Source organism: Mchenga conophoros, linkage group LG20 (assembly GCF_057382185.1).
Source record: "Mchenga conophoros isolate Kocher_MC1m ecotype Shallow Benthic linkage group LG20, M_conophoros_male_GT1.1, whole genome shotgun sequence".
Lineage (NCBI taxonomy): Eukaryota > Metazoa > Chordata > Actinopteri > Cichliformes > Cichlidae > Mchenga > Mchenga conophoros.
In genome coordinates, this window is record NC_140545.1 from 25571418 (window position 1) to 25598720 (window position 27303).

A 27303-nucleotide genomic window follows, 5' to 3' on the forward strand; every position below is an offset into this window, starting at 1 on the left:
GGTGGGGTAGTAAAACCGAGGCTGAGACAGGGCTGACTGAGGGCGTCAACTGGTTTCTGACTGTGGCAGTCGATAAATTTCGCGCTTTATAAGTCGAAATATTTTAACACAGGTTAGTTTATTATCGTGGCGAATAAAACTCGGTCCCTGTTGGACTAACTAAAAAGAAATGAGCCAATTAGATTTGCAGAAATGGAGCTTAATCTCATTTGGGCAGTGGAAATTGTCAAGAAGTGCACTTGTGTTTTTAGAATTTCGTATTATTTGTGAATTAATGACGCTAGAGAAACTCGGACGTATATTAGAGCGTCAGGACGGATACCAGGTTACACCGCTGCTATCTGTGAGGTTGCAGTTGATGGAGAACTGGCTCCATCTCGTGGCTGTATGTCGACACACACCCTGGCAAGTTTCAACAAAGACCTACATCACACAAAACATAATTTTCTACTATTTGCGTCAAGGCGTCTCTTTTCATATTTAATAAACCATCGTACTGGTGCTCTTGACAGCTTCTTCACTAATAATTAAAACTATTTAAGCTCCTGTGTGTTCCTTAAATCTTAAGGGGTTCCGTTTAAAGATGTTTTTAATTCCGTGATGTAATTAGCTTAGTTTATTTACGCACAACTTCCAGTCTGTTTTCACTTTACGTGCATCTTTTGTCCCCCCCCCCCCCAAAAAAAACCCTCTTGCCCTGCTTCCCCAGACCTTTTGTGTGAATCTCCACTTGCCTTTTAGGCAACCAGTGGTCGGTATAATTTAAAAGAGAGAGGATCTTAGCAGCAAGTCTCTCAGTCTACCTCTCCCTCTGCAGGAGCGCACGAAGGCAGGTCCCACCTCTCCCCTCACTAGCTTCTTAAATCTTTTACGTGTCTGCAGGCTCTGAGTGAGGGAACACTTCACATCTCATTTCATCACACACTCCCGCGCTCTTTCCCTTTAAAGTACTGTTCCTCTCCTCTCTCCTCCTCCGTGCGCCGCCCTGCCCTCTTGCGTCCAGCCGGCCCAGGAGGAGCTCCTCCCTCCCATCGCCAAAAATAACCTCAGGGTATTTGAGGAAGCCGACGAGCAGGCACGAATCAGGCATGGAAAAAAGAAAAAAGAAAAGAAAAGAAAAACTGAAAAGCTGAAACCCGAGTAAACGTTCTGGCAATCCACCTGCCCCTGTTTCCCAATAGAGTGATGACTTACAGTTTGCGTATGCTCCGGTACTTTTATTTCAGAGAGATAAGCAATGGCGCATCGTGTTACATAATCTCAGCAGGTGAGCATTTACTACATGTTGTACAGCTGGACTATGAATTACTTTTTATTCAAAATTTGTGACGATGGCAATAAATAATTAAAAATCAAATCACTAAAATATGAAAATATTTTTTGCCAATGTATTCTTCCAGGCGTCAGACTGTCAGCCTTATATTTTTTCGCCAAATCACACCACCTTCATCAGCTGTCATGGTGTGCTCGCTTATGTACTCAAGATCCACCTGGTTCCTGTAAACTAACAGCTAGAAGTTATTTAAAGACAATCAAATACATTATAATAGAAGAATGACAGTAATTGCAGTTAATGCTCAAAAGGTTACGGGGACCTGAGTTAGTTATAGCCAGGAAATACTGTTCAAGCTTAACATTCAAGTGATACTGTTTTGTTTTGGGTTGTTTTTGTTTTTGGGGGCTAGGGGTGGTTACTTTCACATTTTTATTCCAAATTCTAAATAGTATTTATCTTGTCATATTTCATTGAATAAAGGTGTTTGCTTGGTTCCGTGTGAGTGATTGCTCTGTTTGCCTGTAGCAGATGGCATGTTTCACTGTTACACATCAAGCCTGTAAGTGCAAGACATAAGTGAAGCTTATTTATTCCTAGGCCGCATTTCTCATGAGAACACGGCTTCTGAACGTGTGCCATAAATCTGTGCTTGTGTGTATTTGGGTTGCTGGTTGGGTGGGAGAGAGTGAGACAGAGAGGCAAGCACAAGGCTGAAATAAGGTCACTGTTAAAAGTTCTGTTGGAAGCCTTGATGGAGGTTCTCCTTGTGTTCTCATTTTGTCTGACACCTCCTATCTTCACAGTCTGCATAATGTGTGTGTATGCGTGTGTGTGTGAGTGGGTGGGTGTGTATCCAGAGTACTTCTTTCATGACAAGTGTGGCCCTCCGGGGCTGCTGTTCTCCATGAAGACACTAATGTGAAGTGACAGGAGAGCCAGTGGTGCACTGCTCTGAGGGGACCTGCATTGTGGAGGAGACCCAAGAGTCTGGCCCACAGTGGACAACAATAGGAAAAGATCTCAAAAGGACAAGGCCTGTCTGTCTTTGAAAAAGCGTCTTAGCCTGTCGCTTTTACTTCTCTTTCTTCTCCTTCTCTCCTTCTTTTTTCCTCACTGATTCTCTTCTCACACGTTTTTGGCGCTCAAACACACCAGTGAGGATTTTGTCCTGCAGCACTCAACAGAAGTCTTTTTCACTTTTATCAAAGGGCCAATTCATCATTTCTGAGACATGAGAGCAAAAGAAATTGAATCCATATAATTACAGCAGCCTGAAAGACTTGATTTCCCCCAAATTATTGTTCTTGCAACAGTAGTTTGCTCACACCAAAGGTTCGCAAATGATGTTATTATTCAGGCAGAAATGAGTATGTCAGCTAGGGGGGGTTAACAAAAACAACACCGGATATTTTTGCAGTGGTGCAACTGAAATACATTACAACCTAACTTTAAATCAAACGCGAAATGAGCTGCTCCCTTCAGCTCTGTGGGAGATTTGTCAACACGAACTAGCTTACACAGCTTCAAATTACAGCCACCGCCGGCTTTCCAACACGCATATGAATGTTTTCTTTATTTAGGCTATGCTCATAAAAGTTTAACGATATACAGTGCATGTGGCGATGGGGGCGCAGTCCCATCTGATTTTTTTCCTTTTCTTTGTTTGCTATTAAAGAGTTCAGAACTCGATAAACAAGGAATACAGAGGCTGCTATAAGGAACACGTCAATAACTGACAATACTTCGGAAAGGAAATATTTCTCCTCAGGATAATTTTTTGAGAAGTCGGTGTTACTCTAACTGCGGTCGCTTGGAGGCACTCTCTGTGAGGTCAGTCTTAATTGAATGGGTGCCTTCACAGGTGCGTCAATAGAGATTGAAGCCGGAAAAGAGGTGAAGAGGAACCCCTTCAAAATAAAAGTAATATATTTCGTGCTGGTTAGACTTCAGGGGAAATCACAAAGTTTTCCTAACCAGAGAAGAAATCAGCTTGAGTTTATGCTAAATCAACAGCAGATACTGCTAGAGAGAGATATCAGCCCCACAATCGATTCAGACCAATTTAAGACAAGAAAAGATGAAGAAGGAACTAAAAAGACATAAAGAGAAAAACATGCAAAATCCCCAGATGACCATGTCAAATCTTGTCCTTAATTTTAAACCTATACAGGCCTCTCTGTTGTGTGGTATTAAAAATAACTTTTCCTTAGTACAGGCTTTAATTCTACGTTAATATTTATTAATGATCTGATATGAGAAAGACAGTGTTTGTGGTATTTTAAAAGGACAACAGCGCTAGAGGCATATTTTCCATCACTATTTTTTTTCTAATTTTTTTTTTCTTCTTTTTACTATATTTTATTGCCAGTTCAAACGTGGGATTCATGTTTTTGGTATTCGCTGTTGCAAACTTAACACGTAGCTGGGAATGGATATAAATAATATTTTATATGCAAATAAAAGCATTGTTTACTTTGCTTTTTATTTGAATTAATATGTCGGAGATTAGCTTTGATCAATGTTCATAAATGTCAACTATACTTTATTCTTTTAAATATTCGAAATAAACCTGTCTAATTTTATTTATTTATTCATTTTGCAAGATGAAATCAAATTTAATCTACTATCTTTTTGGTGATTTCTACTTTACTATTAATGGGATTCTTCTTCAGTTTCCTTTCCCCAAAACTTTAGCTATAGTGTTTTATTTTGAAGTACGGTAACAGGAAGTAAGCGTGCCATCGCGTGTGTTTGACGCTATTTTCAGTCACATGGTGCTGTCCAACCGAGGGCTGCTGATGGAGCCAGATGAAAAAGACAGGAGGCGAACCCCTCCGGTTGCGCGTCAGCATCCCCTCAAATAGGAATCCGCTTCTGTCACTTCTGCCCTGCACACCGAGAGACGGACGAGAGCAACCCCGAAACAACACCTGAAGGAGAATTTTATTTGGCATGCAACGGGTTTGATTTTCTTCGTTGTATTTTTTTTCTTTTGTAATGCCAAAGAAGAAGAGTAAAGGGAGGCTGTGAGGAGGCTGAAGCCTTGCAAAGAATGATAGTGAGGATCAAGGCGCGCTGTCCCAGGAGAACTCATCTGAAAAGCTGGCCGTGAGAGACCGGGATGCTCCTCTAAGGCACCGGGGACGAGTGAGTACGACGCATCTGGTCTCCGTCGTTTTCATTTTTGCTTCCACTTTGGCGACATCTGGGCAGTTTTGGATAGTGTCCCTCCTTACCTCTGATTTATGCCGTAGCCACTACTCGATCCCACCTGTCTGATCAATGATTCACGGGCGTCTTTGTAAAGCGCGCATAACCGTGTCTTCACCGACGTGTGAAAGTTGCCCCTCATTTGCAAATGGTGCACTTTCAGCGGCAACTTAATGCACGCAGGCGTCAGGGGTTTGATGTCGTGCGGGTGATTGGGAGGTCGATCGTGCCCCTTTAAAGTTTTGATTAGCGGGGACGTGTTGCACACTGCGGCCACAGCGTCGGTGTTAGGCTAATTAATAAAGCCTTTGTGAGGGGCTCTCCTATCAAAGGCACTTATCATTAATCCACTGATGGCTCGGAGGGCGTGGGTTGCTGTACGTGATGTTAAGAGAAAGGCACCAGTCCCGCTCACACGCTCGGGCTGATTAATTATGGACTCAGAACTGATGAACTCGCTGACTATTAAGTGCCGAGGAGATGCGGGCTTGTCAAAAAGAACCAGTGGCTTTTCAGATCAGCTTAAAGTTGGATTGTCACAATTCAGTCGTGGCATTTGGGCTCTTTTTTTCTTCTTCTTTTTACTCAAAATACAGGTTCGGGCCGTTAAGACACGTGGTGTGTTAAATATAAGCTCGCCAGTTAGAAATGACATCATTTCATAACATCTGATTCACTCAGTAACCTGAAATAAGAGTGAAATCCTTGCTGTGCTGCTAAATGTGTGGGTGTGAGCAGAACTTCTGCAGCAGGCTCAGTGCATGTAGATGAATGAATCGCACTTAACTATGCAATAAGGGTTCCCATCTCCTCTGTGTGTGTGTGTGTGTGTGTGTGTGTGTGTGTGTGTGTGTGTGTGTGTGTGTGTGTGTGTGTGTGTATTTCACCTCATTACACCCATTGTGTTGACTTAAGCAGGAGAGTCACCCCTGAGGCCCGTTCTCCTGCCTTATTGAGGAGTGATGCCCTGAATTTCACCATGCTCGCCCTGATTACAGACGAGGGAGAGGCTTTTCAGCTTACGTGTTAAATTCACGGCCTGTTATTTCGACTGAAGCATCATGCATGAGTGTGACGTATATTTCCTGCCGCAGATATGCCAGTGCATTACACAATCACCACAATGAAGAAGTACCCCCCTCAAAACAAGTGCTTTGTTTTTGAGAGGTGCTTAACTCTTGCACGTAATAGATTTCCAATTTGCTACGGAGCTCCGGCTTTGGTCCGAGTCTTCAGCAATTATATTTTGCAGCCTGCCCACGCATGCTTTGTACAGGAGCCCCACTATTCTTGGTTGTTCTACAAACTGACCAAAAAAAAAACCCTCTCTCCCTTCCAGCCCGTGTGCTGCATTTCTCCTGAGGCATTTTCAATATTCTCCCTGTGTATGTATTAAACATCAAGCTTGTCGAACTGCGAGCGCGGGGCCGAGCACTTTAAGGCAGAGTTAGCCTTCTGTTGAGGGTGACAGAACAGTCAGATGGCCCCCACAGGGCAGAGAACAATTCCTGCTGCTGATGCACCCAAGGCGACAGGACTGGAGCGCTCTTTCCTCCTCCCTTTTCTTTCATCCAACCTACATCCCATCATCCCTTCCCACCTTCATCTCAGAGAAATGGAAAAAAAAAATGAAAAAGGGGGGGAAAAAAGAGTCTCACTGGTTCTCTTGCACACCTGCACCACGGCGTCTCTTCTCTTTCCGTTTTCCTTGCGCTTCGACATATGAAACATTTACACCCTCCTTTATAAACACACATGCAGACGTGTGCCTCAGGACTAATATTTATGAGTGGCTGCTTAGGTCGTAAATCAGACCTGTTCTCACACACAGCACAGCTCTACTTCACATGTAATACCTACAATCACGTTTTTTAGCATTTTGTCATAATTACATACCCTGCTGTTCTCTACAACACACACATTTATTGATTTATTTGCAGTCAAATGCATTTGTTCTCTTATAAAGTCATTTTTATGAGTGTTAAACTGTGTTTGAGTAGAATTTATGTCATAAAGATGATTATGTAAAGGACTGTATTATGTTCAGAGGTGTTTAAAAAAGTACAAACACTTCTCACAATCATGCATCGCATCTTTATCTGCGATCTGTCAACAGCCTCTCAGTACTACAAACTTAAAATGTTATAGAAGAATTAAACTGCAGCGCTTTGTCATATACATGCAGTCAGTGTGTCATAAAGGTAGTATTAGTCACTTACACGTATACATTTGCTCATAAAGTCAGGCTGTTTTGTCACACTGTGAGATCAGTCTGATTTGTTGCACAAGCATGACCTTAAACTCACTAAATGCTCACGTAACTGCTTGCCAGCTGGGTAAATTAGCATGCTTAGAAAAGAGATACTGCAAGGCTGTACTGGAAGAGAAAAATCATCTTTGTATAAAATGTTGCTATTCTTGGTGAACAACTTGAACTTAGTGAATTTTTAAGTTCTTCTGCGGTTGGTTTGAAATCTTCTCTGAAACGTAAAGATAGCCAGAAGATACGATTTCTTTCCAAAAAGGCTGCGAGCCAATCAGAAACTGAGAATCTCAACAGCTTCTCTGTTCAGAGAAACTACCCCCTGTTTCAAATAAATGCTCTGCACACTGACACAGATGTAAAGTGCCTATTCACTGTCATTTTTTTTCTTCTGGTACAATCGTACTGACTCATAATATTCATGCAAACAATTATACAACAGTTATAGTCTTTCATTTATAATCTTCCCCACACACTGATGTGTGCCTACATGCTAGCTTTTAGCAGATATCCTTCTGATCCCACTCACAGTATCATGCTCTCTTTTAAAAAGATTTTTTTTAAATCATGCAAACTACCATTCAGTTATGCATACATGATAAAAAGAGGGATATGTTGCCCCGACTTTAAGTAAGAATGATAATGTTTAGAAGAAAAGCCACACAAATCTTCCTTTTTAAAATATGTTTGAACCAAGTGCAATTTTTGTGTCCAATTTCAACTTCTCTCTTTTGTGGTTTGTTTGTTTTTTCTCTAAGTGTGATTTGCCAATGCTAACTTTTGTCAGTTTTGATTTTCTTTAAAAGAACTACAACTGACAGCGTACAGAATCAAAAATCAACTTTTCATTTTTGTGCACTTTTTTTCATAAGAAACAAAGGTGAAGGTGATTTAAGTGTCTCATTAGGTTAGTTGTTAGGTGGTGTTCCTCTGCAATTTAAGTGAAGTTTGTGCCCTCCTCACTCACAGTGAAGAACTTGCTAACAGCCACACCATGGCGACATGTTGGTGTATGGCTGTGAGTGTGCCGGTGACCATTGTGTGCATGTTGCACATCCATGAAATGGGTTGACTCATAATCTGACAAATGTGAGACTGACGCTAAGAACGCTGATTACACTGATCCCAAATCCAACAACGGCTAACTTGATTAGCTAACTAATGTTAGATCTATGTCAACTCTGTTCTTCAAACTGCAGCAATACTGACTCATCCAGATTCAAAATACATTGTACGCTCTGAAGTGATTTGTGAAACCAACACTTTGCAGTTGCAAACTGTGCTTGTAGCAATGGAACAACACAACTGACTTTACAAAGCAGATTACTTTTTGGGTTACATGTTGCCGCTACAGAGTTTTCCCATCAGGATTCTTTATTATTATTTATTTTCCTTTTTTGTCTTTCTGTTATAATCTCTCTGGCAGAGACCCTCGGCAGCCCGTAGTTGTTGAGAGCTTTGAAAATGTAAGCCATTGTCAGTGGCTTTTGGTTTGCTTGTTAAGCGTGATGGTAACTTTACAGATCACAGCGTTAATGGTCCATGAATCCTCAAAGTGTGCATGTGCATACACATGCAAGCATGTCAGCTGTGTGCCTAATAGCTCAGGGATCGAGGGGCTGTAGATTGGCCAGTCAGCCAGACAGATGTGCCCTAGCCTTGACTTGTAGTGCAGGGCTTCAAACTGGCCTGCCACCCAGCATTAGTGCCACGGATCTGTTACCAAAGGGCACCAAAAGTTACTCTCAGCATAAAATGCTCTAAATTATTAATTCTGTTGTATAAGGCAGTAAATGGCATTGCAGTGGCCATTCAAGGATAACATATTCAATAGATACATATAATGTGCATTCTAACAAATTTATATCAGATAAAATTACCATACCACAGATCAATACAGTGACTGCACAGCACTTCTCTTACTATTCGCTTAGCCTAATTAAAAAAACAAAACAAAAACAGGTTCGTTGGGCCTTCATCATTTTCACCATATTTTCCATGAAAAAAGCCTCGGAAGTGGTTACCACGGCTCATCCCCTGAGTCATCACTTGACGCAATTAACTAACAATTATGCAGGATCCTCCCGACTAATTGTCGAGTGCATGGAATGTTTAGTGTCCATTGTCTCGCTGTGCACTAAATATATTTCAGGCTTAGCGTGGCAAAAGCTTGCCATTAGAGTCTGAGCACGGTAATTCATACAGTAAGTATTGATTCATGTCTCAGCGGCACTACAGCATAATGTCCCTGAAAACAAACGCGAACAATAAATAAAGTAAAGAAAAGGCAGTGATTTACATAGTTATGCTTTTAACTCCCCATTATGTCTATTTGTAATGCACTTATAATCCAAACGACATAAAATAATGTACTTAGAACATTTTAGCTTTACTATTACATGTAAGTAATGTACTACAGCCTCTTCTGCTGAACGTGACCTGAGAGAAGTTATTCTCCTCTTTTGAACCTTGAATCAGAATCAGAAGACTTTATTTATCCCCAAGGGGCAATTAACAAACAACAGAGCAGCATGACGTTGAAGATAAGCACAATAAGAACAGGCAATAAGAGTGAAATAATGAATATACAGTATATACAGTTTTAAAATTAAAGTGACTGAAAGGTGAATAAATAACTGTAAGTGACTAAAAGTGAATAAAGTGTCGGTAGTATAAGAAGAGTGTAGTTTATGTTTATGGGTGTGGGAAATGGCCTTATCGGCTGGAGTTAAAAAGCAGAGTGGCTTTGGGGACAAAGGTGGCTCTCCTCCTCTCAGTCTTGCAGGAAATGCAGCGTCGCCCAGAGGGGAGCCATTAGAATGCAGGGTGAAGAATGTGAGATGGGTCGTAGATGATTTTGGCTGCCTGTCTAAGGGCCTGTTGGCTGAAAACCTGTGCCAGAGTTCTGACAGGCAGGCCAATGATTTTAGAGCACACTGATGGAGTGTGCTGCAGTCTGTTCCTGTTCTGAAGGCTGGGGGAGTGGAACCAGCAGGTGATGGAGAAGACCATGATGCTTTCCAGGAAGGCATAGTAAAACGTCATCATGATGAGTGTGCTGACTCCAAAGGAGTTGAGTTTCCTAAGGAGGTATAGCCGTTGGTGGCACCTCCTGAGAATCTCCTCTGTGTTGGCAGAGAATTTAAGGAGGTTGTCAAAGATGGTTCCCAGGTATTTGTACTCCTCAACTACCTCTACTGGTTTCCCGTGGATGGTGGTGGTGACTGAAGCGGCCAGATCCCTCTGCCTACTGGAGAAGGTCACCACCATCTCTTTGTTTTGCTCACGTTCAGTTCAAGTTTGGAGCTGTCACACCACTCTACAAACTCCTGAAGAGCAGGCCCGTGGTGTTGTGAGGGGCCTGACAGCAGTGACAGGAGAACTGTGTCGTCAGCATATTTAACCAGGTGACAGTTGGGCTGTGTGGATCTGCAGTCATCAGTGTAGAGGATGAAGAGCAGGGGGGAGAGCACACAGCCCTGGGGGGAGCCAGCTTTTGGGCTTTATTTTATTCAGCATTACTTCTTGAAGTAAGCAACCTCATCCAGTAATTTGATGAAAAACTGAAGAAAATGACCCTACTGTAATAAAATGCTGCAGTTTTTACATGTCAGGTTATTTAGGCAGAGGAAACTGTAGTAGACACATGAATCTTCTCGCATTAAACTTCCTATTAGCCGGTTTTAGAAAGTCTGAAACCCTTTAAGTCTCAACTGCAGGCATAGTTGTCAAATTATGCTTTGAGGAAATATTCCTTCCATCTTTAGCTCATACTCATAATTCTTGTATTTTGCTCGTTTGTGTTGTTGTGTTTGCACATCTCTGTTGCTTGTGGGGCTCGCACACAAGAATTTCACTCGCATGTGCTGTGCCAGTGTGCCTGCACATGTGATGTGACAATAAAAAGTGATTTGATTTGATTTGATACTCAGCATTGCCACTGCATGTGATCCATTATTTCTTTGGTAGGGTTGCATGAAGGCGAACAAAATGCGCTTGTGTGTTGGTTTTTTCCCCGTTGTGGGAACCACAAGTTAACTCATAACCTAGTTCATGTTTCAATGCAAACACGATAAATCACCCACAATAACGATAATGTGATAATGCAACCGTACAGTTCTTTGATACGTGTCACGTAGCAGGACAGTTATTTACAGTAGATCGAATCTATCTGTGGAAATGAGGGAGAATAAAATAACCATAAAGGTAAAAACTGGTAATTTTGTTTGATTTATTGTATTGTGTAATATTGTTTAATTAATTAGCTCTCTGAGTCACTTTGTCCAGCTGTCTGTGAAATGTCCCCTGTGAGTTTCTTCGTCATCTTTCATTCAGTAAGCTCCACCACAAGAACTCATGAAGTAGTAATTCCAGAAAATTAAATTTGGGAATCCACTCAGGACCTCTTAATGGTTTAAAAAATAGTTATTAAAATATTTGGCACTGGTGTAGACCAGACCACTGTATCACATGGAAAGAAGTGCTATATCGGGTTACATAGTTTGTCCCAATCCTAATCATCACCAAAGTCCTTTCTCTTCAGAGTGCCAGACGTGTGTAGGTGCCATTTTTGCCCTACTTTGTACTTGAGTCACGAGTGACTGAGCCTTTTTATTTCTTTAGAAAAAGGGGGGAAAAAATGAATGCATCGTAAACCAGTTGCTCAGTTTGCACAATGTGAATCCACAGAATTCATAACTGTGTGATGCATTACAGGTGCAACTTGAGAAGGTGGATTTTTTTCTAGATGATTAGTCAGATCGCTAAATGAGTCTTTGAGACTTCTAAAATTACCTAAGTAGAGGTGATTTCTGATAAACTCTGTCTGTATTTTCAGACTTTTTTCTTTTCTTTCTTATAATTTAGAAAATGTGGTGTGTCTAAGCATGTCCAGGGGTTGCAGAAAAATCTCTTCAGTTGTTGTGGCCAAAATTGTGAGTAACCATAGAATGTCAGTAAACAAATAAAAATAAAATAAATAGCTGCATGTGATGTCTTGCACAAATGTCCCCTTTTTGTGCGTGAACCGATTTACCATTTGCGACATTTGTGTAGTCACAAAGTGCGAAGTGTGCAAAGTTCCTATTTTTAAATAAAAAGTGAATCTTTTTAGTTTCATTTGCCTAAGGAAATTTGTCTTGGCTCGACCTTTTCCAGCACTCCCGACAGCGTTCTGCTGTCTGCAGTGTTGCTCCTCTGAATGTTCAGGGCCACACTGAAAAAGCCTTACAGCTACAGTACAACAAGTACCCTGTTTCCATGCTGATAAAAGAGGGAGGAGAGTTTTTCATTCTTAAAGTTAGAGTTTCTGACTTCTTGTGGGTGGAGAAGTGTTTATACTGTAAGTTTAATCTGCACAAACAGAGCATATCTTCTTGATCTCATTAGCGAGGATGGGATGCTCTTCTTTAGCTTGCCTCTTGTTTTGTACTGCTGTAAATAACAAAAGAAATACTCCCTACTCTTGGTTCAAGAAAAGAGTGTTACATATGCATTTTCCATGATCAGATTTAGGCTGAGCTAAAGCCATCGTCTATATAGTTACAGAGGTGTTGCATCAGGTGTTTTACTTAAGCTTAATACCGGCATCTGTGCGAGAGACCTCTAGATTGGCTTTGGCTGCAAATAAATCACATTTTCTACCACCATCTAGCAAACATACATGGAGTTAGTTATTGGAGACATTTTTAAGTGTTTATTGATTGCAATGAATATCTGTTTGTGAGTGGACGTCAGCAAAAAAATGTACAAGAGGAAACGAGCTAAAAGTTCTTTGTCTTTTGAGTGCAGCTATATCTTCCCATTGAATGTATTAGATTTGATGCTATTATACCAGCCATCTGTCTCTGTACTTCCACTTATGTCGTATGCATGTTTGTTATATGTTTGTTCTCACTGGCGACTCACACTCATGCGTTAATTTGAATGTGAGGTGTTCCTCCGCCGTAAGTCTCTTTCTGTTAGAGACGCAGACAGTGGGAGCACAGTGTGCACTGGTGGGCGAGTTCACCTTTGCAACAGTAGCTGTTTATTGATTCCTCTGACAGTCACACAGGTGTTAGCGATGGAAGATCAGCCTCTGCACTCAGAGAACACGGTGACAGTGGGGCATTCATGCTGACTTCCCTGTTTATTTATTCATTAACAGGCGGTTTGCTCCTCAGCTCCGCCTCAGAGGACTATTTTCACCCGTTTCACCTCCTGAGGTTTTAGATAGTGGCACATCAGGCACCACATCTGTCACACATGCACACGCATGCACAGTAGCGTCAGCTTCACCCTGTGCTTACCATGAATGAGTGAGCCTGTGGGGGACAGTGAAAGCCAGAGGAAGAATGAAGGGTGGAGTCGAGGGCTCCGGGGACCATGGCAAGACAGATCCTTTATTGATTGGTTTAGTAAGAGAATCCTCAGGCTTTTAGTGGGGCTGCTTAATAAGAGTGGCTTGTGGAAAGAGAGATCACATCATCTGAACTCCACTCCAGAGGCTGCCTCTGGCTTTAAAGAATAGTTCACAGCAAAATCAAAACATAAACAAGAGGGGGGCTAATCCGTTTAAATAATGGTTTTCAGCACTCCACAACTTTCAGGATTCAGAGGTATCTCGTTACACAAGAGCTCACATCAGAGTCGTTTACTTGCACTTTCTCCCTGAGGTCAGTTCAGGTTTTCAAACATGCAATATAATGGCCCAAAAAAACTTTTGACACATGGCCAGATGAGTACCCTGTCACAAGCGCGTCCATACATCCGATTCAAAACCTAAAAGGTAGAATTTATGTATCTACCTATCACATAGTACATAGCAGGATCACACAAAACGAAACTTGAGATCTTGCGTTGGGTTTGTGCGCCTGTCACAGCGGGGATGGTGTGGTTTTTTGTGCACTGACGTCTCTTTTTCTTTTTTCCTTTTTTGCTGCACGCTCCCCTATCTGCCTATCTTGGTGTTAAGTCAAGTGCCTGGCTTCAGAGAAACTCTGAGCTATTTAAGGAGGCAGCACATTGTGCTAAGCGAGGAAGTAAAGTGACACAACTGGGGTTGAGATTTCTTGGTGTCTGAAAACCTTGAAAATATCTTTATTTAGTACTCTGCTCCCCCGACACCTTGCAGATTGCACCTAGCTACCATCAGATAATGAGTAGCTATGGAAGCAAGCAGCACATCAAAGCCGGAAGATAAACAACGCATTACTGACAATAGTTCTTTTACATTTTATTGCAAAATGACATTTCTAATCAGAAAGCCTCTTATTGCTATCTTTAGGTCATTTTAATTTTTGAGCAAGTGCTAACAAAAAAAATAGTAATCATCATTTTGACAATTCAATTTATAGATAATTTAATGTCAGGACTGATACAGACTAATGTGACTCCAGTGAATGTAGAACATGTAATATGGTGCGTATATTATTGAAAGAAGGGCTGGGACTATTTTGGGCTGTTTTTGATGATTTAATTTTATTATTTATGTATTCACCTCCACATGAAAGAGCGCTTAGGTCCCATGCGGTTTGTCTTTTTCTCGCTCATGCACACTTTTTCATGCAAACACATGCACAAATCCATATTTATTTAGTTATTTGCTACCATTTGTGCAACTACCATCACCCTTTTTTATATATATATATGTGTGTGTGTGTGTGTGTGTGTGTGTATATACACATATCCACATACGTCTGCCCTTTTGCAACCAAGCTGGTGCAGTTCATTTCAGTGTAAAGAGACACATTTGTGTGCTGATACAGTCTGGTGGGTTTTTTCATGTGCTTGGACTTGTTTAATTAAAGCACCTGCTGTTTGTCCCCTTCATTCACCCATTTGATCGATAGCAGGCTGGCTCTGTCAGTGTGGTAGCTGTAATGGAATCTTTGCTAACCCAATTAGCAGTGCCCCTGCACTATATTAACCCTATTTACATCGGTACACATACATCTCCCTGACATGAAGCATGCAAGGCCATGCAGCTGGTCAGACATTCAGCGAAATGAAGTCAAGTGCATAGAACATTTCATATAACAGGTTTAGACCTAATGTCCTTATCACTACTCATACCCTTTGGTTCTTCCATAGCGAGCATTAATGGTTGTAAAATATTAATGGCCTGTAATGTCTGTTCCTTTGTTGTTGTTGTTTTTTTTTTTTTATTCAAATAAATTAAGTATTGGATAATTCAGGAAATAGGACTTGAATAGGATGTTTGGTACTTTTCCAAAGTCATTTCTGTTCATGAATGTTATCAATACCTATACTGTTTTTTCTATATACAGAAGCATTGTGACGTCTCCAGTTATGTGTTTTTTTCTTGTTGTTTTTGTGTTTTGTTTTTCTGCTGGCGACCATTAGTAAGTCGATGATTCCACAGCAAAAACGGCTGGTTCATTATGATGATGTTTGTTTATCCCGTGCTTATGTTAAAAATGCGTATTTTTATTGAACTTTTCTCAGCTAATGCTTTTCATCATGCTCAAAAATTCACTGCAAGTGGAGCTATACATATGATGTCAGCCATCATTGTCTCCTACTGTTAGATGCTTATATAAGCATATTCTGTTTATTTCACTTTTCATTATTTATTTATCTGCTATTATTTGTGCCAATAAAACAAAGAGTTATAACAACATATATGAAAAAACAACTGTTATGACGTTTTTTAGCTCTCATCGTGCTGTGTTTGAACATTATAAAACATTGTCATTAGCAGGTTTAATACATTATACTGTATATTTATGCTACAGAAGTTCATCTGTTTGGCTCTCATTTCGCTTGTTTTTGTACTATGTTTAGTTTAATTAATAATTAAAATGATTAAAATACTCTTGCTGGCCACTTCATTAGGTACACCTGCTCATCCACTTGTTAACCCTAATGTCTAATCAGCGGCAGCAACTCAATGCACTTAGGAATGTAGACATGGTCAAGATGATTTGCTGAGGTTTCAGAGTGGAGAAGAAAGATTTAGGTGAATTTATGTGATGGCTGTTGGTACCAGTCTGGTTGGTCTGAGTATTTCAGAAACTGCTGATCTACTGGGATTTTCACACACAACCATCTCTAGGATTTACAGAGTATGCTCTGAATAAGAGAAAATATCCAGTGAGTGTCAGTTCTCTGGGAGAAAATGCCTTGTTGATGCCAGAGGCCAGAGGACAACAGGCAGACTGTTTCGAGCTGATAGGAAGGCAACAGAAACTATTGGCTTCTCTTCACTGGCTCCTAGACTCTAACTCAAAATCCTTCTGATCACATACAAGGTCTTGAATAGTCAGGCCCCATCTTATCTTAAAGACCTCGTAGTACCACATCACCCCAATAGAGCTCTTCGCTCTCAGACTACTGGCTTACCTGTGGTTTCTAGGCTATTTAAAACTAGAGTGGGAGGCAGATGTTTCAGGCCCCTCTTCTGTGGCGCAACCTTCCGGAGACAGACACCCTCTCTACTTTTAAGATTAGGCTTAAAACTTTTCTTTTTGATGATGGTTGATACACCACTCTGCATTTATTCATTAGTTATTATTAATCTCTGGCCTGTCATCCTCCCCTCACCCTAACTTGTCGCAGCAGTCCCTGAGCCTGGTTCTACCAGAGGTTTCTTCCTGTTAAAAGGGAGTTTTTCCTTCCCACATGTCACTAAAGCACTTGCTCATAGGGGGCATCTAACTGTTGGGGTTTTCTCTGTTTTCTGTGTATTATTGTAGGCAACAGCACCTTGTGGAAACAGTTTTTGTTAAATGGAGCTGAACTGAATAACCGTTCATTACAGCCAAGGGATGTAGAATGTTACTGTATCTCTAAATACACATTGTGTTAAACATTGTTAATAACCATTTCACTTCCTTTATGACTATAGTGTGCACATCTTCTGATGGTTGGTTGGAAACATGGCAAGAAGTTCACTGTACTCAAATGGCCTCCAGGGTTTGGGGGCAAAAGGGGGTCCAACCTAGTACTACAGGGAGTGCAGAATTATTAGGCAAGTTGTATTTTTGAGGAATAATTTTATTATTGAACAACAACCATGTTCTCAATGAACCCAAAAAACTCATTAATATCAAAGCTGAATGTTTGTGGAAGTAGTTTTTAGTTTGTTTTTAGTTTTAGCTATTTTAGGGGGATATCTGTGTGTGCAGGTGACTATTACTGTGCATAATTATTAGGCAACTTAACAAAAAACAAATATATACCCATTTCAATTATTTATTTTTACCAGTGAAACCAATATAACATCTCCACATTCACAAATATACATTTCTGACATTCAAAAACAAAACAAAAACAAATCAGCGACCAATATAGCCACCTTTCTTTGCAAGGACACTCAAGAGCCTGCCATCCATGGATTCTGTCAGTGTTTTGATCTGTTCACCATCAACATTGCGTGCAGCAGCAACCACAGCCTCCCAGACACTGTTCAGAGAGGTGTACTGTTTTCCCTCCTTGTAAATCTCACATTTGATGATGGACCACAGGTTCTCAATGGGGTTCAGATCAGGTGAACAAGGTGGCCATGTCATTAGTTTTTCTTCTTTTATACCCTTTCTTGCCAGCCACGCTGTGGAGTACTTGGACGCGTGTGATGGAGCATTGTCCTGCATGAAAATCATGTTTTTCTTGAAGGATGCAGACTTCTTCCTGTACCACTGCTTGAAGAAGGTGTCTTCCAGAAACTGGCAGTAGGACTGGGAGTTGAGCTTGACTCCATCCTCAACCCGAAAAGGCCCCACAAGCTCATCTTTGATGATACCAGCCCAAACCAGTACTCCACCTTGCTGGCGTCTGCGTCGGACTGGAGCTCTCTGCCCTTTACCAATCCAGCCACGGGCCCATCCATCTGGCCCATCAAGACTCACTCTCATTTCATCAGTCCATAAAACCTTAGAAAAACCAGTCTTGAGATATTTCTTGGCCCAGTCTTGACGTTTCAGCTTGTGTGTCTTGTTCAGTGGTGGTCGTCTTTCAGCCTTTCTTACCTTGGCCATGTCTCTGAGTATTGCACACCTTGTGCTTTTGGGCACTCCAGTGATGTTGCAGCTCTGAAATATGGCCAAACTGGTGGCAAGTGGCATCTTGGCAGCTGCACGCTTGACTTTTCTCAGTTCATGGGCAGTTATTTTGCACCTTGGTTTTTCCACACGCTTCTTGCGACCCTGTTGACTATTTTGAATGAAACGCTTGATTATTCAATGATCACGCTTCAGAAGCTTTGCAATTTTGAGACTGCTGCATCCCTCTGCAAGATATCTCACTATTTTTGATGTTTCTGAGCCTGTCAAGTCCTTCTTTTGACCCATTTTGCCAAAGGAAAGGAAGTTGCCTAATAATTATGCACACCTGATATAGGGTGTTGATGTCATTAGACCACACCCCTTCTCATTACAGAGATGCCCATCACCTAATATGCTTAATTGGTAGTAGGCTTTCGAGCCTATACAGCTTGGAGTAAGACAACATGCATGAAGAGGATGATGTGGACAAAATACTCATTTGCCTAATAATTCTGCACTCCCTGTAGTAAGGGGTACCTAGTAAAGTGTTTGGTGACTATATGTACTAAGTGCATTCAACTAAGTGCTGTAGTTGAATGGGAGCCTCTAAAGTGTGTACGCTATCATTTGCCCTGTAACACCTGGGATAATGAATGTATGGAAAATTAACCAAACTGAAATGACACATAAACCCCATCTTCCCCTTGGTTGGCAGCTCTGTTTGTAAGCCAAAGTGAACAGATATTAGACTCAATAGAAAGGAACTCCAAGCACAGTCAAAATGCTGTTCTTAACATTATTCACACAGGCGAAAGGCAGAAGATAATGATATTCTAGCTAACTGGTATGGGTCTCTGCTTCAAACCCCACATATCATTTTAGATGTAGCAGCACGATTTGTGCTGATAAAATTAGTCATCTGTGGCTTTTCTTCAGTGTCAGAGGCTGTGAGTAGTGTAATGGATGAGCAGGCGTAGTAACTTGGCAGCAGCTGTGCTACAGTGGAGGTGTAAGGTAGGTGGCCTTGGACAAGGAGTGTAAAGAAAGGCAGGATGACTCACCTAGTGAGGAGCATGCAATACTCCATTGACGAGCAACCCACAGAGCTCCCTCTCCTGTCTCTTCTCCATCTGTGGTGTTTCGTAGGACAGTCAGGGAAAGCAGGAGAGTGATGGGAAACATGCATGTAGGTTAACGTTTCAGAATTCACCTGGGGTAATGGTTTTTCCATAAGCTGCCATTGTTGAGGCTGACCTGGCTTTTAAGACTGAATCAAATCGATGGCTTCTCCGTCTGAGGCTGGGAGGAGCGAGGGAACCTGTCTCTGTCTGCACAGCAACGATAACACTGCTCAATAGGCACTAACCACCTTTCAAATGGAAATGTAGTATCCAGTGAAATTAGACACAGTTATCTGGATGGTACTGAGTAGCTATGGGGCTGTGAATGGGAGATGGTAGGGCGACTGTTGAGGGTGTGTCACGCTTTGACTTTGTTGTCCCAGAGCTTAGTTTGTGCAGAACATTCGAGGTTCACGTTTCATGTCTTTGAGGTTCGATAAACACACCCAAAAACACGCAAAAAGAAATTGTGTTTCATATCAAAGGCATGTACGATTGGATGCAAGCTTGCAAGTGCAGAGGGTGACTCACCACCCAAAACCATGGGGGTGTGTGGTACAGACAGTATGCTAAGTTACAGTACACACTCATCACAGTGCCAGTTCGTTCTTCCTGCGTCTCCCCCCCTCTCTCTCTCTCTCCCTCACTCGCCATGTCTTTGCTTCCCACCTCTCTCTATCACTCATTAGCTTGCTTGCAAACACACATGCGCATCCAGACAAATTCAGACTAAGGGGGTGGATTCACAAATTGCTGACATAGAAAGTGAGTGCTGTGATCAGGTTCAGTGCTGGCTCAATCCTGTAAAACCCCCAGGGAAAGGTTTAAAATAAATCACTCATAGATTCTGCCTGCCCTGAAGATTAAAGTGGGGGAAGAGTGTGTTTGTGTCTCTGTGTGATCATTCGAAATAAGACAGTTTGTCTGCATTTGTGTCTCTTTTGTTTCTGTGAATTTATGCCATGTGCATGTAGTCTGCGTCTTCGTGAGAGTTACTGACTGTAAAGGTGATGAAAAGAGCCACTGGGTGGGTGTGCTAAATGGCTGCATGAGAGTGTTGGCATGTGTAACTGCTCCAATTGGCTTGCCGGAGTTGTCCTCGGGGAAATAAGGGCACCGGCACAAGCGAGATAGCCTGCCACTGATACAGAGTTATGTGTCTTTCCCATATTTGCAGGTTTTTCTTGTGCATTAAGACTGATGCCTGGAGATGCAACAAATGTGCAGAATGTGCAGATACAGGATGCAGTCATTTACATTTTGTATGCGTGCATGTTCATGCATCTCATATCTAGCTAGACCCATAGAAGTTTTATCTATGAGCCTGGAAATGTCTTTGTTTACATGAACAATATGTCTGAGCATATGTAGACGTACTGTCTGTGTCCAAAGGCTACGTGTGTACAGTGGGTTTAGTCAGGTCTTCCAAGAGGTCCATATGGCGTTAGGGGCAATAAATGGACTCTAGGGGGAACAATCGGCAGCTGTTTGCAGAGTCACCCTGAACCATGACCTTTACCCTCCAGTGTGTAAGGGCGTGTGGTTAAGTGGCTCTCTGCTCATTATAAAGTATAGAGTGCTCTGGATTTGAACCCACCCAGACCACCTCATTTGCACATTACACCCTTTCTAACGACACAGCTGAAGATGCTGCACTGTCGTCCGCTGTTTTTGTCATCCGGGGTTTTTGTAGCCATGTTGCATGCCCTATAATTAATCCTATACAGTGTGCATCATCAGACCAAATCCCATTTATAGCTTTACTGTTAGTAAGTGCTGTTATTTAATAGATTATCGATACTGGTCAGTGTGTTAAGTGTTGATCAGCCTAAAGGAAACTAACTGGAAACTTTGTGATGAAATCAGATTCAGAATACTTTATTAATCCCAAAGGAAATGATATGACTTCAAAATTTAAGGAGTCAACTCTGTCAAATATACTGTCAATACAAGGTCAGATACTTTCAGGTAGGAAATGTTTTCTCACTTAATGTGGTTCATTGGTGGAAAAAGAACTAAAGTGCCATGAATCAGTCATCAAATAACTCAATGACATAAAAACATTCAGTCGTGACAAAATCATTCTTTCCTATTTAAGGATCGGTTGACTTGTACAGCGTGTGTGCACATAACTTGTAGGTTGTGACCTTTCAGAAAGGTCGCTTAAAACGTGACGTGAACACATTGTGTGAGATCAATAATTGTATAGGGTCTGCCTGGGTTTCCAGGCTAACTCTATCAGCATAGATGATACCTGGTGCACTGCCAAACATTTCTGGGATTTGCAGTCAGGAATTTCTACTCTGCTGTTGCAGGATTGTGGACATCCATCCATCCATCCATCCATCCATTTTCATCCGCTTTGTCCGGGGCCGGGTCGCGGGGGCAGCAGCCTAAGCAAAGAGGCCCAGACCTCCCTCTCCCCAGCCACCTCCTCCAGCTTATCCGGGGGAATACCAAGGCGTTCCCAGGCCAGCCGAGAGATATAATCTCTCCAGCGTGTCCTGGGTCTGCCCCGGGGCCTCCTCCCGGTGGGACATGCCTGGAACACCTCACCCAGGAGGCGCCCAGGGGGCATCCTTGTCAGATGCCCGAACCACCTCAGCTGGCTCCTTTCGATGTGGAGCAGCAGCTGCTCTACTCTGAGCCCCTCCCGGATGGCTGAACTTCTCACCCTATCTCTAAGGGAGAGGCCAGCCACCCTTCGGAGGAAGCTCATTTCTGCCGCTTGTATCCGCGATCTCGTTCTTTCGGTCACTACCCACAGCTCGTGGCCATAGGTGAGGGTAGGGACGTAGATCGACCGGTAAATTGAGAGCTTCGCTTTTACACTCAGCTCCCTCTTCACCACGACGGACCGGTGCAGCGTCCGCATTACTGCAGCTGCAGCCCCAATCCGTCTGTCGATCTCCGGCTCCCTTCTCCCATCACTCGCGAACAAGACCCCGAGATACTTGAACTCCTCCACTTGGGGCAGGAACTCATCCCCGACTGCCAAGACTGGATTGTGGACATAATTATAGTATTCTGACAGTAACTGTTTAGATAAGATGACGTACCAAACAGAAGTCTCAGACGTCGGTAACGAACAGTTCAGACCGGATACATGTAATGTTACACCCATGCTTGTAATGATTAATTGCATGTTAATATGGAAACATGAGCAGCAGTGCCAACATAACAGAATACAGTGCATATCACAATTATACCAATACCAAACAGTGCAGCAACGCAATTAATCGCCCCTTGGCATAGTCATAAGTCATCAGAGAAGCCGTCCTTCGGTTTTCTGCATGATACTGAGGTTTCACTGCGTTGGGCGGAACAGACACCCCCTTTTTAGCTCCAGTTTAGCTTTGGTTCAGCTGAACCTGTGCTTGTTTTGACAGAGCAATCAGGTCTAGTTTGGCATGCAGCTGCGCTTTTAACCCCTCTGGGTTCGAGATTAGCTGGAGCCACTCTAGACCACGGCTAAGCACATCAGATGCTAAGCGACAGAGTAATTGTCCCATTAAGTTTAAACTGGAAAAGATTAGGTGCACTGTTAATAAAAGGCTGAAATGTTATGCTTTATTTCATGAGTACAGCTGCTGAGCAAGAGTACGCGAGGTGGATAAAAAAAAAAGAAAAAAAAAAGCCTCTTGTGCTGAAAAGGTTGAGCGCCACGGTAGCTAAGTTTCAGTTTTGCTGGTAATTCAAAAAATCTTTTTTTCTTTGTAACTGTTGATTGAGCTGTAGAGGATTGGAAGGTGCGCGGTTGGCTTAGAGAGAAGATAAGGGAACTAATTCCTTGCCTCTTCTCTTTCTGCTCTTTGATCCTCACCTCCCGCTTCATATCTCTTTGATTGCCATGTTTATGACAGCTCCTTTTCCTTTTCTCCTCTTGCCTCTTTCCTCTCCTGCTGTGTGGTGTGGCATGTCAGCAGTTCATCTTCTGTTGGAGGTCTTCGCACACACGCGCGCACGCTCCGAATCGAGCATAGACAAGCGCGAGTGGAACGCACACTCAAAGGAAGACACACCCGCCTCCATCCTAACTGAGGTAAAGTGAGTGCACCAGCATCCGTGATGAATAATTGAGTTATCTGGCTCTGCGCAGAAATAGCAATCTCCCCACATAAGTGTGAAAACATCACTTGCCACCGGAGACCTGGGAACTGGTGCTGCCATGTGGGTCTACACGTGTATGCGTGTGGGCTTCTGACTGTATTAGCTTATATTGGGACCTTTGTCATTTTTTGTGTTTTAATCTGTGAATATTTTAGAGAGGGAGTCACGGTCTCAACATGCCTTTCATTACATGCTGAGGTGGTGACGTTTGCGTATCTGAGCTACAAAATGAAAACGTATCAAATATTGTGACGTTGAAATGAGAGCATGCCTCCTTCAGCGTGATGCTCCGATCACTCAGGCCTGTGTGATTTGAAGAAGAACTAAAATGTGGAATCTTTTTGAGTCCATCTCCAGTCGTAAGAGCAGCATTTTGATCACACACCCTGCCCATGTAGCTCAAACCTTAAAAATAGAATATTTTGCTAGAAAAATTTAAAGAGATGCACAAACATAAATGGAAATGGAATATATAACCAAAAAAACAGGCTTTGTACACTTCTAACAAGCTTTAAAGTCAAGTAACCACTTTTATTCTTCAATACAGCCTAACTCTCTTTCAAGCTTTCTTGCTATTTCTTTAAGTAGATTTCAGGAATAGTTGTCCAGGTTTCTTGAAGGACATCCGAAACTCTTCTTTGTATTGTCGAAATGATCTCACACTGCTTCAGTAATGTTGATATCTGGGAGACCGGCACATGAATGATCCACTGGCATGGCTGTTGCTCAGGTGGTGGTGGTTCAGGTGGTTTGATCCTTTGCTGCTCCAGTCTCCATACCGAATATCCTTGGGCAGCATACTAACCCCAAGATGCTCTCTGATGCATCGGAGTGTGAATTTGTGTGAACATTAGATAGAAATACCTTAAACATAGAAAAAAGCACTTGTGTGAATAATGGGTGAGAATGGGCAAACGAGGCCTGTTGTATAATGTATTTTGAGTGATCAAGTAAAGTAGAAAAGCGCTATAAAGGAACCAGTTTATTTACCTTTAAAAAAAAAAAAATCCAGTTATGGTATGGGATCATAATCACGCTGAAAAATTAAGCCGTTACCAATAAGATGCTCAGATCAAAATCGATACTACTAATGATCCTTTGTATTCAGTTACAGTTTTCCAATAGTACTGCAACATGACATATTTTTCCATAAACTGTCGTTGCTAAATATAGGACATGACCTGTTTCTGTAGTTTGATTGTGGTAACAGCAGCTCTGGAGATTATCGTAGTTGTTTAAATAATCATAACTAGTGTTTTGTGCGGAGCTTAAGCATTCCATCTGTCTCAGAGAGGACTGACCTGATGTAAATCAGCTACAACGCCTGGCATATATTCTCCCAGCGAGCACCTCCCAGGAGCCCTCTGAAGCAGTCGAAACGGTGACATGACAAAGCTGAGGGAGCAGAATCACAGCAAAGTGACAAATAAGGCCAAATCTGACAGGCGAATCCTCTGAGCAGCTCCACATTTTGACAGATCCTTCAGCGGAGAAGCACAAGCCAACGCCCTCCACGGGAGCGCGATTGGTTAATGCTGTTTCATAACACTACGGTGGAAATGATCACGTATGTGGCAGATCACCAATCAGATATGGTACATATACTGTACTGTGTGCTGTACAGTATAAAAGTGAGGTTATATAATAAGGAGGAAACCTTTGAAGAGTAAGTGTTAGTGCTGCAGTAACACAGGCTTGGGGGTGGACTCAACCAGCTGTTGGGTCTAAACACCCGGTGTTCCGTTATGGGGAGACAGCAGCAGATTAAACAGCAATCCCGCTGATCCAGCCCCACACAGTTAGCCCGCCACTCCCCCTCCCCCTCATACACGCCCACATTCATCACGGCGAGGAGGTGCTACTGTGAGTGACCATTTTATCTTCTGCTGGGCTGTAATCTGTTCTGTTCATGTGGCAGTGTTTTGCCATAATAGGTAACAAACCTGAAAAGAGGGCGAGGGTGAGATAGGGTTAAATCTGGGGCAGGCTGTCCCAGGATGGATAGCTTCCACAGCTGTCAGCGTGATGGGGTTTACTGGGAGGGAGTGCAGGGATGACATTATCAAGACACTCAAGGTAGTAAGAGATGATGATGGAGCATGCTGTGAAAAAAATGGTGAGTTTCTGGTGTCATCATGCCGTTAAGCAAGTGTTTGCATATGTTTGACAGCACGCTTGCACTGACATTTACACTGCTGCGTGTGTGAAACTGGGATTTAGCGATAGTGTGCAGTTTGGTTTCAGGCAAAAAGAAGTGAGCCTCATGCCCCTGCTCTTTGCTTCCTATGTGTTTTCTAAGGGGTTAAGAGTCTTTAGTGTGGAAATCGTCATTAATCTGCTCTGTGCAGACGAGTCAAACAGAGCTGGGAATATTAAAACATGTAGGGAGAAGTCTCCCTGGATCATTCGAAATCCTGTTTGGATGTTTCACTACATTGCAGCTGAGAGATTGAGCCATTCCCAATCCCGCTTTACTGCATCTGTCTCACCCATTCTTTGTTCTGGTGTTTTCCTCTCCCTCTTCTCTCTCTTTCTCTGTCTTTCTTTTTTTCTGACATTCTTGCGGCGACTTCTTTTTCTCTAGTCTGCCTGTCTCTCTTTCTCTCTCTTTCTCTCTCTCGCGCTTCTCGTCTTTTTGCTGCCAGCTGGGGAATTGGGAGGGTTCCTCCAAATTGGCACACAGATGAATAATGCATCTAAAGCAAAAGCAGAGAGCTGGTGTTGGATATATCTGTCTGTCAGACTCTTTCTCTGTATTACAGTTATGTACGGAGTTCTGCTGATACTTCAGAAGAGAAAAAGAGACGTTTGACGCACTCTACCCTTCTTCCCATTTACTTTCCCGTCTGTTATTAACTCTTTTATTCTCGGGAAACGTGAGCATGTATGGTCTCAGAACACTGCGGATAACATGCAAGTCGGATGGTGATACATAGTGTGAAAGATTCTTGAATTTTGGAGCTTTTCTTTTTAGTAACAACGCACATACATAATGCATACATAGTAGTTTGATTTCATTTGATTCTCTGTCACTGTATGCATGAGTTTCTCTGCATGTGTGTGTGTGCGTTTCTTGCTATTCCCAAACTGCAGTGTTAAAAAGCAAACTGCACTCGTGAGCATAAGCTCACAGTAGAACCATCATTAAAGTAATGAGCAGGAAGTTAGCACTGAAGTCAACCATAAACAGAGAGTTAGAGAGGGAGAGGGGAAAACAGGGAGTGAGGGAGAGAAAGCGAGAGAGATCCCCAATCCCATAAGGACAAATCTTAAATCCTGAGTGTTGCTTCTGACTCATTCTGGTTAATTAAGTCGAGTCAAGTGAGAGGAAAATGGGGTCTTGCCTTCCCTGAGTCTGTAGGATCAGCACTATACTGTATTTGCAGCTTATGTAGTCTCTCACTGGAACTGTCCTCTGTGCACTCACAAAGCAGGAACGGAACAAATTGTATTGAGTCTATTCCTCCTATTTTTATTAGCTTGACCTGCACAGCCTCTTTATACTCAGAAGATTTCACACACACTTCCTGTCAGCTCTGAAATTTACATATACATCAAGAGAAAATGCTCCCATTCAGCATTAGCTTTCAGGCAGTAGATACGCTAATGGTTTCATTTCTCACACTTTATTATTCAACTCCCACCAATTCATGGTAAATGTTATTTGCTCTGCACATCCTGCATTCTGCAGTTAAAATAAACACGTATCCCACCCCCTCCGAAACTCAGAGAAACAAAGAAATCTGTTGAGCAACCTCTGGGATTTTCTTTGTTGTGTTATGGTGGAAAGATTTCGCCATGCGACAAAGGATGAGGCAAACAAGTGAAATGTCAAAACCCTGTGTAACTCTAAAAATAAAACAACACAAGGGCTGCCGTTCGAGGACATCATAGGCGCTCGATCGGGTGTGGAACAGATAAAACAAACAGTTCTTTATACCCAACAGCAACCGGGGTAGAGCTGCCAACTGTCCTCTGGTGAGAATAGCAGAGAGCGGATTTTAGAAATGTTTACCTGTTTAACATTTTAAACCAAGTGCCCTTAAGATTTATAATGGCAGACAAACAACAAGGGCCTTTAATCAGCACAGCGTATCCAAAATGCACCATAATGTGCAAAATATCATTTATTTACATTTGAATTACATAATACGCTTTGTGACGATGTAATACAAATGCTGTGTGATGCAATAAAATCATAGTTAGTCCCATCACAGCCTTAAGGCTAAAGGATAAGCCTGACATTATTCTGTAGTTTCTGTACTCAAAGCAAATCCTATAAGAAGACTAAATCTAACAAAACATTAGTCCGTCCCTCTTCTGACGAATCTTTTAAAA

The 27303-nt window shown here is 42.2% G+C and overlaps 1 protein-coding gene across 4 annotated transcripts in view; it reads left to right on the forward strand.

Moving 5' to 3' along the window:
* Nucleotides 1-4061: 4061 nt before the first annotated feature.
* Nucleotides 4062-27303, forward strand: part of LOC146550932 (uncharacterized) — a 43219-nt gene continuing 19977 nt past the window's right edge. For 2 of the 4 annotated variants that reach the window (XM_085260662.1, XM_085260666.1), the window contains exon 1: nt 4062-4423. The gene's annotated coding sequence lies outside the window, so the exon portion shown is untranslated. Of the gene's footprint in view, nt 4424-22781; nt 22898-24935; nt 25082-27303 lie in introns of those variants that run through there. The other 2 variants (XM_085260664.1, XM_085260665.1) reach the window with 2 other exon arrangements.